Source organism: Megalops cyprinoides, chromosome 1, assembly GCF_013368585.1.
Source record: "Megalops cyprinoides isolate fMegCyp1 chromosome 1, fMegCyp1.pri, whole genome shotgun sequence".
Classification (NCBI taxonomy): Eukaryota; Metazoa; Chordata; class Actinopteri; order Elopiformes; family Megalopidae; genus Megalops; species Megalops cyprinoides.
Window position 1 is genome coordinate 67,979,955 of NC_050583.1, and position 17,689 is coordinate 67,997,643.

General features: G+C 39.6%; 1 protein-coding gene across 4 annotated transcripts in view; it reads left to right on the forward strand.

Moving 5' to 3' along the window:
* The first annotated feature begins 601 nt into the window (after window positions 1–601).
* The window catches only part of LOC118778259 (CSC1-like protein 2), a 47,796-nt gene continuing 30,708 nt past the window's right edge, over window positions 602–17,689 (forward strand). For all 4 annotated transcript variants that reach the window (XM_036529742.1, XM_036529717.1, XM_036529725.1 and 1 more), the window contains exon 1: window positions 602–829. The gene's annotated coding sequence lies outside the window, so the exon portion shown is untranslated. The remainder of the gene's footprint in view (window positions 830–17,689) is intronic.

A 17,689-nucleotide genomic window follows, 5' to 3' on the forward strand; every position in this document is an offset into this window, starting at 1 on the left:
TGTCTGAACTGTGTAGAGCTGAAGTAAATGAGAAAGTGCTTATAAGCCTCAAAACATGGCGACATATGGCATCAACGGCAGACGCCAACATTTGACCCAGTAATTACATAGCTCAGTTGAAAATGGGCCCGGTTTTCGCCGTCTTAACAACTTTTCATGTCTAGTTTGCAGTCGGCCGTTTGCGTGTGGTGGTCATACTGAGCAGCGATACAAAAACAAAAAAAATCACGTAGACCTAACGGTATTATCACATAAACTCGTTGGTCATCCTTAGTATAGACAAATCCGTGACGTGCTACTACGTAAGTGTCGGACCATTGAAATAAAGACCAAACGTGGGTTGAAAAACAGAGGTTTTTGTTTGCAAAATAAGCAGAACAATGAGATACACAACGGCGATGTCATATTATTGCCTGGATAGGCTTTTATACAAAATCCGTTTTAGCTATGTGGTCACTTTCGCGTACCTGCTGTCTGTAAGATAAGCGATGAAGTGGTTAAGCCAGAACAACTACAGCCGGCGTTTATATTCCCTGGGCGTCTGCGCATGCACGCAGGCTGGAGAGAAAAAAAAAACTGTCTTTTTCGCTTTGACGTTCCTACCTTGCAGTGAGCAATTCGCCCCCCTCTTGGAACTTAGCTCGCCTCGACCGGCAGCCAGTGCCAGCCGCAGTAAGGGAGTGCGTGTGTTTTCTCATTGTAATGTGGGAGATTTTTTCCTTCCGAACATCAATAACCAGCTGGTGGATTTATAAAGATTTTTCATATTCAGGATTTTTTCCATTGGGGCGAGTGAACGTGTAAACGGAAAATCAAATTGCCTCACCAGGTAAAAAAAGCCTGCGTCTTAATCTTGTGGGTACCTATTAGCAATGAAATTAGGGAAATTGAGTTATTATTGATGTTAAAACGTTGGCGCAGCGGTCTCACGCTATGCAGAATTGAATACACATCATTATGAACTGTCACGCTATTGTCTACGAGTAAAAATGAATTTACCGTCTTTGTTTGCGATCAGATAGATGGTTATTTAGCTGGTTATTAACGACGCAGCGAATATTCGCTTCATCATAAATCGAAGGTGTAGTATAAATATATAGTTAGCTAGCTAGTTACATGTTTACTTCAGAAGTGAAATGGATAATTTGGTAAATTAATCGAATTTCTTAGCTAACAGATGTTGCTAGCTAGCTAACGGAGTAGAATGGGGCGACTATAGGAGGCAGTTTAATGCTGTATTGGTCTCTAGGTAACATTACTGTTTTGTTCTTTTGTTTAGGATGTTGCGCATGATGATGATGCGCTCCGAGAATATTCTAGGAAAATTACCCTCAGGATTTTTCACATTATAGTTTCGAGAGGAGAATTTTGAGAAATTCTCGCCTCGCGTAGCGTTGGGTGAACCATTGGTGGCAGCCAACAGAATGCGCAGTGTCTTTACAACAGCAGCGTTATTGTGAGAGGACGCTGTCACGCAGCCCATACATAATTGCGAGACATTTAGCGCATTTCAGTGGATTACAATATGTTCTGCATTTATTGTATTGGAAGGACAGTTGTCTGCTATGATCGCTTGAACAGGTCTGGAACACATAGATTGACAGCACGCCAGCTAATAACTGCAATTGCAAACGTCAAACTCCACCCATGAGAATGACCGGGCATACTACTACAGTTATCATATATGGGATATAATGTTCTGAATGTGGTTTTCTTGTTGGATATAACAGATCGACAGGTTTATATCTATTTGCTGCAGTATCTGCATCACTCGGTGCAGCGCATGGCTAGAAAATGGAGCATGCCGTTATACGCTGCCCCGTTGTGCTGCTACTGTATTGACGCGAAAGAGAAATATATTCATTTCCCGTACTGCAGGTACAGGTTGTTTTGACGAAAAAATTGGGAATTTTACTTTTAAAAGCATTGGCGGTGTTTGTGAAAGTTTCAGAAGCTGCAGACTTCACTTAATTGAATGAATTCATTCCTAGATAATTTTTGTATCATTCAAAACAAAACACAAAAGTTTCATATATCCACTTCACAACGCTCAAGCTCTGTATCCTGGACAGAGATTGCAACATGTTATTCGTTTGAAATATAGAGGACGTTGTTGGCAGAGGATTCTTTAATTACTTTTCCACGAACGTCATTAAAGGACAGCACAGCAGGATTTAGGAAAAGTAACGAGCCTGACTAATATTTAAAATGCAGGGTAAACTGTAGGATACTAAATGAACCCTACAGTGTAGCCCTGCTGTAGTGGAGGTTGTGACGTTGCATGTTTTAAAAAGATGCCTTTAAAAGCATCTGTGTGCAAATACTGTCAGCAGTGATTATTAATATACAGACACAATTCCAAAGGAGATGGGAGATTATATCCTTTGGAATTGTGTCTGTGAATGGAGGCAACAATGTGTTTTAATATTCCAAACTGTGATGCTTGGATTAAAACTATATGTGAAATACCAGATCATAACCTATAAAACAGTGACTGCTATATCACTGCTGCTGGTATTTGCGCTGAGATGCTTTTAAAAGGCCTTGCAACAACACAACCTCCACTACAGCACAGGGCTACACTGACCTAGGGTTCATTTAGTATCATACAGTTTACCCTGCATTTTAAATATTAGTCTAGTTCATTACTTTTCTGTAGTCCTTTGTTACAAAGATGTAACAAAAAGATCACAACAATGCAAATAATACAAATATCCTGCATACCAAGTGTTATGCTAATTGGACTAGTAGTTAAGGTGATTCTTAAGGGCTGTTTGCCTGGTCGTCATGAGTGGTAAAGAATATGAATAACTCTAAAGTATAAATAACAAAACCCAAAAAATCTTGTTATGAAAGAATTTCAGGTGCCTTGTTCAGTATACACATCTGTTGTGTGAACATTTCTAGACAGGCACTGAGACAGCATCCACGTGTTTGAAAGACTGGCATTTCATGCAAGGGTAAACCTAATAGGTACCACCTTACATGCATCCAGAGCTAACTGCAATGCATCATGTCCATTAGGCTTATATGAAAACATATGGCCGAAATTCTGTAAGGATTGCAGTTTTCCCTCAAATTTAGAAAACACATAACCTGTGAGAGCACTTTTTTTTTTAATGAGTCATTTACATTTACTGACATGGTCACATTACCAACACCAAAAACAAAAAGTATTTTTCCAACAGAGAGTTTGGTTTATCAATTTATATCTAGTTAGTCAGTTAGCTAAATTGAGTTGTGGCTATGCTAATGTAGGTGGCTAATTGGGGCTGAGTCCTCCTGTGCCTGAAAGAAGCAATTAAACCAGCCAGATGATGCATGGAGCAGAACAAACTCACTGTGTGGTTACTGAGAGCTTCCATCAGTGGTTTTGTTGCATAATTTAGATCAAGTTTGTGGAAATGCAAGGAACAAAAATTACAGCATATCACACTTTAGGGTTGTAACGTTTTAATTTGTATGATTTAGGCCATTTTTAAATGTTTAAATTTTGATGAGATGCCATCTATCTCCATTTCTAATGTACTAGGTTGCATGCCAGTGGCCCCAACTGCAAGCACTGTAAATGAACTATTATACACTGTGAATTAACTATCATTCTCAGAATTGTCAATCATACAAATGTTCAGCATGAGGAATTATGTGTAGCAACTTTCAAGACATTATATATGTTTGTTATAAAAGCTTAAAATGGCCAAAAAAGCCATGAGCAAGGTGGAAAATAGCAGCTTTTGTGAAACTGTCATTTTTCACTGTCTAAGTATGGCCCATGGTCTTCTTAATGACATGAGATGAAGTTTTTAATGATTTTGATGATTCCTGTTAGTTATTCACCACCCACAGCAAATACAGTGAACTAAAGCCGTTTTCACATACGAACTTCGGACAATGTCTGGAGAATCAGGTCCGCACATTGTCCGGAGTTGCCCTTTCACACATGTAGCACACAACAGGAGCTTGTCCGTGTCAGACAGACGTGTTCTCACCTACTGGAAATATTCCATTTGGTTTAGGCGAGGAGTGGTGCCTGGGTAGAGCACAGATTTCCTCGTGGTATTTTCCAGTTAGACGCCACTTGCATTCTCACGAGTGAAAAGTATTGACGAGTTCACGTAAAGTATTCGAGAGTTGAGTTGTTTTCAGGTTTTTCTTTTCAATGTCTTACCTTTCGGTGGTACGGGCACATAATGTAGCACGGAGGAGGAGAAGGTGAACATAGGTATTGTACTTTTGGGTAGCCTATAAAAAAATATCACACATAGCCATCCAAATGGTGCTACCGATAAACATAATTTATTATTAATTATACATTTATTATAACAGGAAGGTAAGTTTTTGTTGTTCGCTATGTAATGTTAGGTCACCGGTTCACCTATCTCACTATACCTATCACTATTACTTATCTACAGCTTAGCTAGCTACTAACCAGATAATAAACTACTAACCAACATTATTAATCATCGTAAGAGACAAGTTTTGGCAGTATAGCTATAGCTAACTATCTCTTTAACGATCATTGGACTCAAAATAGCATGTCAACGAAAGAGTGGAAAGCAATGTACAGGCACGCAGAAAAGGGTACGAAGCAGATGTTTGTATTCTTCCGGTTTTGCGTCAGTCACATGATAGAGAGATAGAAATGTCATCAACACACCCACTCGCTTGCCATGGATTCTCCGGAACATGAACCGCTCTATTCACACATGGACTGAATCTGACATTAGACAGACTTTGTACGAGGGAGCTGGCAGAGTGAAGTCCGTCTCACGTCCAGTCCGACTGATTCGGACATTTGCGTTCTCACATATAGCTCCTCCGGGTAATAGCTAGATAAGTTCCGGCTTTCAGTGCATGTCTGACAGGGGCTTAAGTCAGCAAAAGTAATTTCTTAGTGGGATTTGCAAAGGTGCAGCAGGAAGGGACAGAAATGGTTTACATTCCTGAGCAAGGGGTAATGTGTGGAGTAAAATAACCCCAAGGTGCTGATTCAGACACATCACAGGAGTTTGACAGATGCTTCCATCAGTTGTTCATTCATTATACCTACAGAAGACTGTTTAGGCTCATGCAAAGAGAGAGCTGGAGATTTTGCATGAATGGACTGGTATCCACACCTGCTGCAGACATTTTTAGGATGCTGAAAGTCAAAGAAGGTATCACAAAATGACACAAGGTTAAGGAATGTAATGAGTTACTGGCCATAATCTAAAACACAATGTAAAGCAGCTAGCTGGTAGGGTTGGGTACCGGAACCTGGTGCCAATATGGCACCAGTTCCTATACAACCGGTATCTACCGGATTGAATCGCAACGTAGACTTCGGTCCCTCATTTCGATGCCACTTAAATGCCTGAGTCAGCTGTCGATTGAAATATTTGCCCTCTGGTGCTCCTAAACGGATGTTACAGTACTGTAACTGTTGTTTAGTGTTAAATTATTGTAGTTGGGTTAGGTTTCATTTATTATGTGAATTTGTTATGTAAATTTGTGAAGTGGTTTGTATTTATATTTATATATTTAAGTATACTTTAACCCGTTCGAGCGTATGGTCACAACGGTGTGATTTGGCGTTTAGTGCGTATGCTAAATATGGTGCGATTAGAACACTAGATTGGAAGAATTCTAGCTAATTTTAGCCTTGAGGAAACAGCGATTTAATGTTACAAAATATAGCAAATGCTAACTGAAAACTATGAGAAGCTTAATAACGCTAATGAAAACATAACGAACCATGTAACCTAACACACGCGCTACATAGCCTAAAACTAAGTTACGTGCAAAAGGGTTAAACTGTTAACAGTTAATATATTGTTCAAATTCAATTTCAAATTTGCCTCAGCAATAAAAAAGCCATTCTTTAATGTCGTCAACTGTCGTTTTTTGCTTTTTTTTAAGTATTGGTTCAGGCACCGTTTAGGCCGTTTAGTATCACTTTAGTACCGGTGTTGGAAAAAACCCAAACGATACCCAACCCTACTAGCTGGGCAGAGAGCAGCAGTATTGCAGTATTTTAAGTCCCTTATTTCTGGGAGGAAATACAGTGATGACAGAGTTAACCGCCACAGACCTCAAACGCTAACCTTTTGTTGCAGGGTGTTGCTCATCAGGGTGTGATTTGTTTGTAATTTGCAGTGTAGGCATCAGTGCCACAGTGAAATGCTGACTATTTACTTGCAACAATTACATAGTTGTACAGTCAACCAAACAATCAGCAAATCAGTCAATCAGTCAATTACACACTAATAATAAATACACAACATGATGACCATGGTGAACAGAAAGTAAAAAAAAAATCATTTGCAGCAATAGTATTAAGCAATGGTAAATACATAGGATATACATGTAAGTGTAGGACATGCATGTAAGTGAAATTTAATAGGTTTGATTAGCTAGTGTAGGGTGTAGGGTGATAGAATAAAGATAGCTAATTTTAGGTAATCCTGATTGAAGCAGAGCAGTTAAATTCAGGTAATCCTGTTTGGAGCAGAGCACTCCAGGTGGGGCATGCCTCACAAGGACAGCACCTAAATTACATTACAGGACATCCCCTGCAATAGCAGAGCACAGTTCAGTCATGTTGCAGAGATGTATGTCGTGGAATATCCATTAACGCCTCAGCAGGTGTTGCTCAGTCACAGTTTGGGTTGCAGTGGAAAATTGCTACATTACTAACATGGTGAACCCTTTTGAGATATTTGAAATCTAGCACACCAGATTTCCCTCTGCTCACAATAGTGACCTGACACTTGACCTTCATTCTGAATATTTCAAATCAAGGAGTCTGAAATGGAGAAGTATGACAGTGATATAGTAATAATATTGCTGAAGGAAAAATGTGGTGTGTTCAAAGTCCTATTCCTCTAGCAATTATATATTTGAAACAACTGAAAGGAGCAGGTCTAACTGGCTGGATAAAAGTCACAGAGTGAGAAGGAACTTAAATTTGAACACATATTGGCTGGTTTCATAACAATAAGTCTAGTACCTCCTTCTGTGATCATTTGTTTTGTACATGTAAACAAAAGGCCTCAGTCTGTCTACACTTTTAAGATCTCCATCCAAACCTTGCCTAACATACATATATTGTAAATGGAGGCATTTTTCCTTATTGCATCTGCCAAGACTAATGTTAGCTTGGAGGGGGGAAAAGAACCTTCTCTGGAGACCTGGAATAGTCTATTACAGCCCCCAATTGCCCATTTGCTAATAAAGGGCTGTACTGTGTTTTGTATTTGAGGAAAGATGGCTTTAAAAATTCTTTATTGATATGATTTCATGCCTAAATTATATGCTGTCACACAGCAATGTTACTTACCTTTCAGAGAAACATGAATCAGAGCTTTTTCTGTTGAAAAGGCCAATCTGTTGTGTTCCTGGCAGACCTGGGCATTCAGGTTCCTGCAAGAGAGCATACAGGTTGTTCTCACCTACTCAGTCTGTTTTACTACCCAATTGCCTGAAGTTACTCTCTGAGGATTGTATTTGTACATGGGACTGCTAGCCCAGGAGTCCCTGAATTCAATCAAAAAAAAATATATTTTATAGTGTCATTTTCACCCTGGAAGTTCGATTAAAAAAAAAACAAAACCAACAAGCAAGCCAGCCCAAAGTCTTTTTGCCACCCTTTTTCTCTCTTTTCCTCCTTACCACATCCTCAAGGTAATCCTCCTCTCAAGACAGCCAGCCTTTTAACTGAAATTGTAACATTACGCTGGTGTGTTTTTGTCACTGTGCTGAAATTTTGCTGAGTAAGTGCTGATCTGCTCTTTGCTGTATATGTGATAAATTCAGAGAGGCAGCAAACCCCTGAGTGTAATGGTTCCCCTTGCTAGAAGGAAGTGTACTTTTGTGTCAATGCCCTGTTTAACCTCTGTTATTTTACATTTATTCATTTAGCAGACGCTTTTATCCAAAGCGACATACATAGGTTACAGTTCTTTACAATGTTACCCATTCATACAGCTGGATATTTACTGAGGCAATTGTGGGTTAAGTACCTTGCCCAAGGGTACAGCAGCAGTGTCCCAGCAGGGATCGAACCGGCAACCTTTTGGTTACGAGTCCTGCTCCTTAACCACTATGCTACACTGCCGCCCCATGTGCTGTTATGTGCTTATGTGTATGTTTTATCCCATTTTGCGCCACTGATATTATTAGTAGATCTTCAAAGCAGCATGAAAATTATTATCTTTTACACTCTATCTCCTTATATCCCTGCAATCGCTTTTTTTAATGTAAATTGCCTTTGTTTAAATTAGGTGCTGTGTCCTTTGAAGCCCTTGGGGCCAGATGAAAGTGAGAACAGTTGGAGATCAGTGTGTGAAATTGCTAGCTCACTGGTTGCCGTTGTTCCAACATCCAGGCAAATTTTTTGGAAATCTTTAGTTGTTGTTTTTTTTGTTTTTTTTTTTTCCAGGAAAACGGACAAAATGTTCAATAAAAAGAATCAGACTTAAGGCAGTGTGACTTTGAGTACATATTTGATAGGCATTTCTTGGGTCCTTTTTTGTTAAAATCTGGGGCCAGACAACACATGTTGAAAACATCACACTGAAGTGTCGATTGGTAAACACGTGTAATTCATCCCTGAGCCTCCACAATTGCTCTCTGCTTTCGGTCATATCAGGAAAACCTTCAAATACAGAATATGTATTTGAAACAGTCGCCCTGTTTCCCTAGATCAGCTGTACATGTTGTACACGAATACAGGGAGGGGAAGTCAGTCTCTGTGGGCAGTTTAAAAGACTTATCTTTTTCTTTTTTCTCCCTGCCCAGCTTTAGGATCAGTTAAATGGTTGGATCAGGTTTGCTGGGTGGGCATTGAGAAAATTAATTTGGGGACCTTCTGCGTGCTGTCACAACATTGACTGCTTTTGGCTGTATGGGAACAGTGCTTTACACGCCATTAGAGCAAAAGACAAACTCCTACAGTAAAAGGTGACAGGGTGACCAACTGCTCAGTGTCTGTGGTCAGATCTTTTAATGCCACTGTGTTATGCCTACAAATCCTTGCTTTTTGGTTTCTCTTTTGAGTGGTCAGTCTGCCTTGAGGCTTTTTATGACTAAGCATTAGTTTTGCCATTGCAACAGTTTAAAATGTCTGTTGAATGTAAGCAGTGGACTTTGTGAAATTGAGCCTAAGATATGTTGTTTTTCAAATGGCCCTCACTAGTGCTCCACGTTGGATGTAGATACTTGGAGGTTATGTTTTGATCCATATCTGTGTCACTGCTGTCTCTTTATCTCCTTCAGTGGAAAACACTACCCTGTTTTGTTCTTTTTTCTGTTTTCTGCCATTCGCCTCTGGTCCCACTGAATACTGTATGTTCAGGACAGATCATTTTAACAATGAAAGAGTCTGATCAGTAAGCTTGTACTGTGCTGATACTGCACGTAGATGATTTTTTTCTAAAATTGACCATATTTGAAGTTCTGTACAACACACAGCACTCAAAACACAGCACAGACACAGGCAACTGTATGCATCTCCCAAAGTATAAGCTGCTGTCAGCTGTTACAAGGTGAATTAGCAATGGTTGGATAAATGTACACATATAATTATTTGTATTCCACAGGCGTTTGCAAATATTGTTAGTTGTACATAACACTCCTGGATAAAATGTGGCATGAATGATGAGAGTTATCTGGACACTTTTAGGCTCGCTAATAAATGAAGGCAATTTTATGTCAGATGCATTGTTGTCACAAGAAGCAGATTGGTTCTCTGTTTGAATAAGGTGAAACTGAGGAACAGCCAGGTTGGGATACAGTTACTGCCAATATGTTCTCAGGTGCCACCCAGGTTTTCATACAAATTTGGAACAGGATGACAAATTGCTTTTCTAAGAGCCTCAATGTAGAAGTATTGTTGGCAACCTGAAGAGAATGTTATATTTCTTTCCTGGTTTGTAGCAGGTAACTCTTCCTTGTTCCCATTTGTGTTGAATTGGTTGGCACTTTGTACCAACAGACCTCCTCTAATAAATATTTAATATGATCAAGGCCATAGTGGATCATTGCCAGTCTTTAATAAGGTGAGTATAGCTATGCATGAAGAGTGATGTTGTCAGCTCCAAGTTTCCTTCAGCACAACATAGACACATATGGCATATATTCAAGGCTTAGGAAATGTGATTTGTACCTACATGCAATGCCACATTGTATACATGCATTGTTCCCTGAAGGAGATAAGTTTGAATTAATAGTTACTTTATATTCAAAATACCATTTTTTTAAAATTTAGGCATGCCTGTTGCATACCTATTTATTCATCTGTATACCTGTTTATATTTATCAAATTTTCTTATTGGTGTAATGAGCACTGCAAAGAAAAATAAAATCATACAAAAATCATGAAATCGTGTCAGTTGAACACTGTTGGAATAATTTGTGTACTAAATTTTTCTTTGTAACATGACAATGAATTGAGATGGAGAAATGCTAGAACCCTCATTTGAATCCACAGATATATGCCAGTAAGGTCTATGGATCTTGTTTATGCTCTTTTGACCTTCCCCCAACCTTTCGTTACAGTGAACCACTAAATCATTCAGGGCATGTAACCAGGGATCAGTGCAGGAAGAGGTTTGTATTTCACTTCTCTGTTACTGGGAGTGTAGTTGGAGGTAGTGCTGGGGACACTGATGACAGCCCTCTTAGTCCCACAGTGAAGAGGTTTTCGATATTGTGTCTGACTACCTGAAATCTGATTAGTAGATGCATTCTGGATCTTGAGTGGTATTGACTACACTTTGTGCTGTTTTATAAACAGAGTTGTGAGGATGTGTGTAATTATTTTTTGGCATGTGTACTGGCATGGCCAAAAGAAAACTCAATTTGAAATCATTGTATGTCAAGCACTCTTTTACAATTGATTCTAAACAAAAGTGATTTTTTTTCTATGGAAGCAGGGAGGTCCTTACAATGTCATATCAAGTAATGTGTTTTATGTTATGTGATGATATGTTGTGCTATGCTCTGTCTCTCAAAACTCATTGAAAGCGAATGTTACCTGGCTGGACGGATGCAATTTTTAGAAATCTTCTGCCTGAAATATTCACATACATTTTTATGTACTAGTTTTGCCATTTTTTTTGCAGAAAAATATCGCTTATATCTATATGTTGGTTAACTTGCCTATTAGCTTTGAAAAACACATAGCATATGTTTTCACTCTTTGTCTTTGTAGCCATGTGTTTCTATCTACCACATGGAAGCAGCATAGTGCTGTTGCTGTGATATCAACATTGAATAGATACGAGTGCCGTTTTTTTCGGAAGCATCTCACATGGCCTCGGAAAACTGGAGGTATGCGGCGTTTCTGCATCAGGTATAACTAAAGGGGAAAAACACAGGAAGAAAACATGATGGGGATAGCTGTTATTGCGCTAAAAATAGCAATCCGATGTATCGCGATGGCTATTCCGCCCAGCCCTAGCGGCATGTAAGTGGCAAGGAAATGAGGGACCGAAATCTGTGCTGCAATTCATTCCGGTAGATACCGGTCGTATAGGTTTCGGTACCCAACCCTAATCAAAAAGGGGGCAAATATATCACTGTATTTAGGGCTTTATGTCAAATCAGCTCAGGTCGCTCACTTACTGTTTGAGTGAAGCATCTGATGGTCGTAAAAGACGTTTGGCTGAGTTTTGAGAACGTTTGCCGGAAATGTCCCTCCTGCTACATAGCACAATGTCATCGTTTCTCAGACTCTTGTAATTGGCTCCCATTCTGCATCTGTTTTGGATGGAATTCAAGAGGAAATAAGCTACTGGGTGTCTGCTTTGAGAAAGCTTGAAGCGCTGTCTGTGGGTGGTAAGCTATGTGTCTCCTAGTGTGTTGCAGACTATAATAAAAAAGGTATTACAGGACTGAGGCGGCTCTACTAGACCTATAGTGCCAGTGAACCCCAGAGGAATGCTTCATGTGAAAGCTTGCTTTCAAGTGCCATGCTGTGAATTCAGCTGCACTTTTGGGACATAGCAAACATTCTCAGCACCAGGTATGTGCCCCCCTAGTTAACACAATCTCAGCTGCAGTCAGATATTAGGCCCAAGACCGCAAAGAAGGACTTGCAGCATATTTTGGCCTATTACAGCTTTTGTAAACTGTTGAACGCAGCAGAAACCTTCACTGATATATTTACTGATATCTCATTCAATGGACACGACAGTAGACTTTTACAAATGGCAGGCGTAGGTAACGCCTCGGTCTGAATAAGTCAGAGATGTATGACACTGTTTTCTCCCGTGGGGTGACATCAGGCTGCTGTTCACAATCGTGAAGCGCATTCCTAGGGCTGCTGCTGAACAGCACATACCGTGTAAGCATGAGAAGAAAAAAGTCCCCACCCCTTACCTCCTACAGCGCTTCATCTACTGTTTGTGCTTTGAGATGGAGCCTGGCTCCATGGCAACCCGATGTCGGGAAGAGAGGCGGGACAGACTTTTCCAACCTGAGTCATACTCCTGAACCACGCCCAGCCAGCCTGTGGCGCTCCTGTTCAGGGGACGTGAAAAATCGAAGTGGAGGGGGTGGACACCGTGTGGGAAATTTTGAGAGTTGGCTGCTCTGCAGTGCCAATGGCTGCATATTTACTGCTGATGCAGGCCAACCAACCCGTCCCACACTGTGGCAGGGTATGCTGACTTAATGAGCAGCCAAATGAATGTATCTCTCTCATGGCATGTTTGCATGCCGTAGAACTTTTCTTCCTTTGATTCCTGATGACAATTAACTGCATTAACTTTAAGTTTTATTTAACTTGTAACTGTGTTAACTTTACGTTTTACTTAAGTTGTTCCCCTTGACTAAAGTGCCCTGATGCCAGGCTATATTATAACAGTGTTAAAGTGGAATTGACTTAGTGACAGTAAATTGATTGACGGCATGATGAATAAGGGCTCAAATATGTAAAAACCTTCAGAAGGGCTTTGAGTGATTGTAGGAATTATCTCTGTCAGCTGTGGAGGTGGGCTTTTCACCACCCCTTGATGATTTCCATCCCTCCCTGTATTTGGAGGTGAGTATAAATACAGTCTGGTCTTGCAATCTGCCTGGGGCGAAAATGCCTTTCATAAACAGAGGAATACGGTATTGCTTTAACTGGATTTGTATCCAAAAGACACACCTTCCATCAGGATAATTTGTTATGCAACAGAGAGAGTGGTGCAGCTACTGAGGTTGCAAAGTAGAAAAAAGTCAATACAAAACCAAACAGTACATGATTAAAAGTAACACACTTAAACATTGAATTCATTCAATTGTGGATAAAGAGCTGGATTTTTGAACTGCATTCCTCCAAAGCTTTATTGTGAAATAAAGAGTAAGGGTCTGTTTCTTCAGTGTGAAGTCATTGTTAGAAAAGGTATTCTGTGTCAGTTCTTGTGTCAGATCCTTTGATACGCCTCTGTTTGTTGATGCTAACAGTGAGAGGCTTTCAGGTTACAGTGGTTGAAGAAAGGCTCCAAACCCTGGCTGTATTGGTGACTCTTCTGCGCCTCTGGAGTGGGTTTCAATTTGACAGAAGCGATATAGTGGATAACCTGTATTTGCAATATCAAATTCACATTCTTGATTATTGGAGAAAGAATGCTGTTACACGATGAGCTGAACTTAATGGTCTCCTTTGGTTTGTCCAAGCGTTTGCTCCCTTTTCATTTTTCTGTTGGTGTTAACTCGAAAATGTAACCAGCGCATGGCGTCTCGTAAGTCTGCTTTGTTATGTGTATTATGCACAGTACAGAGGCCTACATGTAAGATTGAGATGAAACGAGGTAGTTGGCACTACTGCTCATAGTGACTTTTACTTCCACGTTGAATCTACACTGGAATGCCCAGTTTAGTGCTAAAGTGTAGCTGCCAGATGGGTGTGGAATCACATTTGTCAATGCTAGAAAGAGCAGTCACACACCTGTGTGTTAATGAGAGAATGTTTTTTTGTGTGTGTGTGTCTGAGTCTAGCCTGTTGGTCGAGTAGTGTTAACTATATATTCCTGCCGGGGTTAAAGCCTGTCTGCACTTGCTGGCATAACCCTGCTGAGGGAGAAAAGTCAGACAAACGTCTGGACTTTCCTTGCGGTTGTGAGCAGATGCTGTGATCGTTGTTGATTTTCTCAATGTCACTGTGGTCCTTGAGGCTGTCTGGTTCCTCTGTCAGTGAAGAATGACAGTGCAGCACTGTAGCCTGCGTAACGTTATGGACCCTACAGGGCACGATGGAAGACTATGTGACTGAGTTGGTTTGACAGACACAGCAGCTTTTGTTGAATCCCTTGCGGTGGGTAAGCTACCATAAGCCTAAATTTTCATTGCTACAACGGAATTTCAGTTTGGCTATGGAGGTGGAACTCTGCTTCCCTCTGGAAGTCTGACAATATTGTCTACTGGCATAGTACAGCCAGTAGTATATCTGTGAAAACCGCAGTGCTGTAATGCTGCACTTTTTTAGGGAACAGCATTTGTCTCTTTGTGCCCAAGGGGTTATGTGCAGCTCACAAAGTGTCCCCTCTCCCAGCACCGCCATCACCCATCTCATATGTTATTCTGTCTGGCTGGGCTTGCTGTCTCCTGGCGTCTCATTCTGACACACAAGTGGAGTTGGAGAAAACATGCATGTTGACTGATGACAGAAAGTAGGGAAAGTTGCTGGATAAAAGTGGGTTGGCCTACTGTCAATTGTATGTCATGAAAGAGGGGATGGGGCCAACATATGATTTCCAGGAGGGAATACCCTCTAGTGGTTCCTCCTGTCCATCAAACTGTAGTTTTTTTTTCAGTGCTCCAATCTGTCAAGACAACTTTGAGGCATAAACTGTTGGTTAGAACTACAGCGGAGCTGTCTAGTAATTTTTGCAGTTGTTCTTTAGGTCATTATTTGCCTGAAGTCAACAGGACAATGGGGAAAATGTATTCTGTTTCCTGCATAGAAATTGCTGTGATAGGTTTGGTCTAACTGCTGCTGGCTTTGTTCTGAATAACACAACATAATTCACAATGATGATTTTGTTTATAATGGTTATGATTAGATTGTGACAGTCGTGATGATGATGGTGATTATCAATCAAGAATTTAATCATGTGTTTTGTTTTTTGCACTGTTTTTTTTTCATTTGAATGATTTCTGAATGTGGAATGCAATCAGAAGTAACATCTACTTACAAAAATTACTCAGTTAAAGTGGGTTGGTTTTAAATTTTGGAAGCCAGGGGCTCCTTGGTCAGCGTGTTATGTTAGTAGTGGCTGGTTTATTTGATTTCATTTATCTGTTTCAGAATCTGGTGTTTGGATTTTATACGCTATGGGTGAGCTCTGACAAAAGGATGCTTGACGTGAAATAGCCCAGTATTTTTTAGTGGCTGACATTGTCAGGTTGTCTGCTGTCAGGTTGCAGCAGGACTCTGAAGTCTAGTTGGTGCTGGTGCTGTCTCTTCGCTTGCCGGCAGGAAAAGCTGGAATGTACTGTAGCGGGAAAAAGTGTCTGACACTGTCAGAGAATAAAGCAATCTGTCAGATGTATGCCCCTAATAAAGAACACAGTATAGCAATGAAACTTCTACTTTCTTTCTAGAGGTATTTTAGCGTTAATACATTTTATTCTAACATAGTTTAATGCCATATATAAAGTGTATTTAAACATGTATTTCCTGAAACCAGTATTTGTTTGTGTTGGCAGTAGCCTGGCAGGCATTGTACTGTCATACCCTTGACGAAGGCTTGATTTATGGTGGCTCTTACTGTAATTTTAAAGAAACACAAAACATTATGGATAGATTGTAAAAGCATTTATGTGTTTCTTTTTCTGGGATGCATATCTTTTCTTAGGTCCTCATTTTTAGTTTGCAGGGGTTCTGGCTTCAGTTTTGGTTCTTTGCCTTTTCTGGCTTTTGATCACTTTGCTGCAGGGGGTTATTTTTGAGAATTAGACATTGGATAAAAGAGGAAAGAGATGTCTTTGAAGCACTGGATGAAAGAAGCAGTACAGCTGGAAAGAAAATGACTGGAAGAACTGGTGGAAGGATAATTAAACCATCGTCTACAAGATACCTAAATATTTAAAGGCTTTTTAGAACTAAGGAGCCCAGGAGGAGAGAGGAGAGATACAGATTTATATTACATTACTACAGTTTTGCGTATGCATGTATCTTTTGGTTAAGGAACCAGAATTGTCTGGTTTCTTAGTTTATCTAGTGCTATATGATTGGGATGGAGACTCTGGGCAGTGTTGGGGAAGGAAGTACTCCATAGTGTGTACAGCCTATTTATATCACACACAATCACCAGATTCAGGTTATAGGTTTGATCATAGTATATTTCTCCTGGTAAATTAAAGATATATAATTATACAAAAGGACACAGATGCTAAGTTCATGCTTTAGTGAAAACAGTAGCTGCTTCTGCATCTTGATGAATAGATGTCTTTTTCTCTTCTTGCAGTATAGTGGTTTTCTACTGTTTCTCATGCAACTCTAGGCACTAGGCACAAGATGACTTGTCACAATATCAAATTTTGCAAAATCAGAAAATGATGAAATGTGATGGAAAAAAAGATGACAACGGCCCTTGGAACATACCACAAAATCAAATTACCGTGTTATTTAGATTAAAACCTGCTAAAATTGAATATATTTATTTGTTATTATTATTTTTTTTTTTTATTTGATATTTTAAAAATATCATGTTACCTTCAATATCAAGTTACCTGTTCTGTCCATTAATCCTCAGCAGTACTGTGACAAAAAATACTTATATAACCAGTTCATTACTTATAGTAATGAACTGGTTAGTTCTAATCCTTTGAGTGTGATATTTCATATATGAGTAAAAGAAAAAAAAATAATTTGATGAATGATGTGATATAGTTTTGTTTTCCAGTTATTTCTTAGGGCAATATTGTTTTGTAATTATTTCAGATTGTGAACTCAATTTTATGAACTGTATGGTATCATGAGCTGAATGTATCATCTCATGCCTAGTATCCACACTAATGTGAGCAAACAGAAACAGATTTCCTGCAAGTTTTAGAATTTTTGCATCATTCTCTGATATGTCTCCATATCAGTCTGGTGATACATGATAGGCTGATGTTTCTGTATCAGTATGTGGTTCTTGACAGGGATACTTTGGTATTGGTTATTGCTCACCTTGACATTGCCTGAATATACAGTACCTTTGTATGCTAGTGGAAAATGGGTATCAGACAGTGACATATGCCCTTTGGATTTGTTGCAGTATGAGTTTCTGTGCTGCCTGCTAATGGAGAAAACTCCACGTACTTGAAAAGAGCTTCATACTTGCTGAAAGAGCACACTCTCTGAGTCCACAGGGAGTGCATGCTTTGCTCTTTCAACTAAAATTGATTGGAAAAAGAAATTACTCCATTCCAACAAGTCCAATTTTAGCTTTAAGGCATTCGTTATAGATTTGTGTCTTCACTCAATTATACTTCTATAGTTTGCTTGAGGGTCAAGACACACAGATTTGTATGAGTGGAGTTCAGCATTCAGAACTAAAAAAAAACAGAATTGCAGTAATTCCTGTACTTTGTCAAGAATCATGTTAAGATGATCTCTTAAAGTAGTTTTCCTTAGGCGGAAAATTAAATGTTAAAGTGTGAGGTCTTCTATTGTCTGTAGATGAAAGCAGAAAAATTGATTTGGTGGTCTTTTCCTTCAGCCATAAAAGTCTGT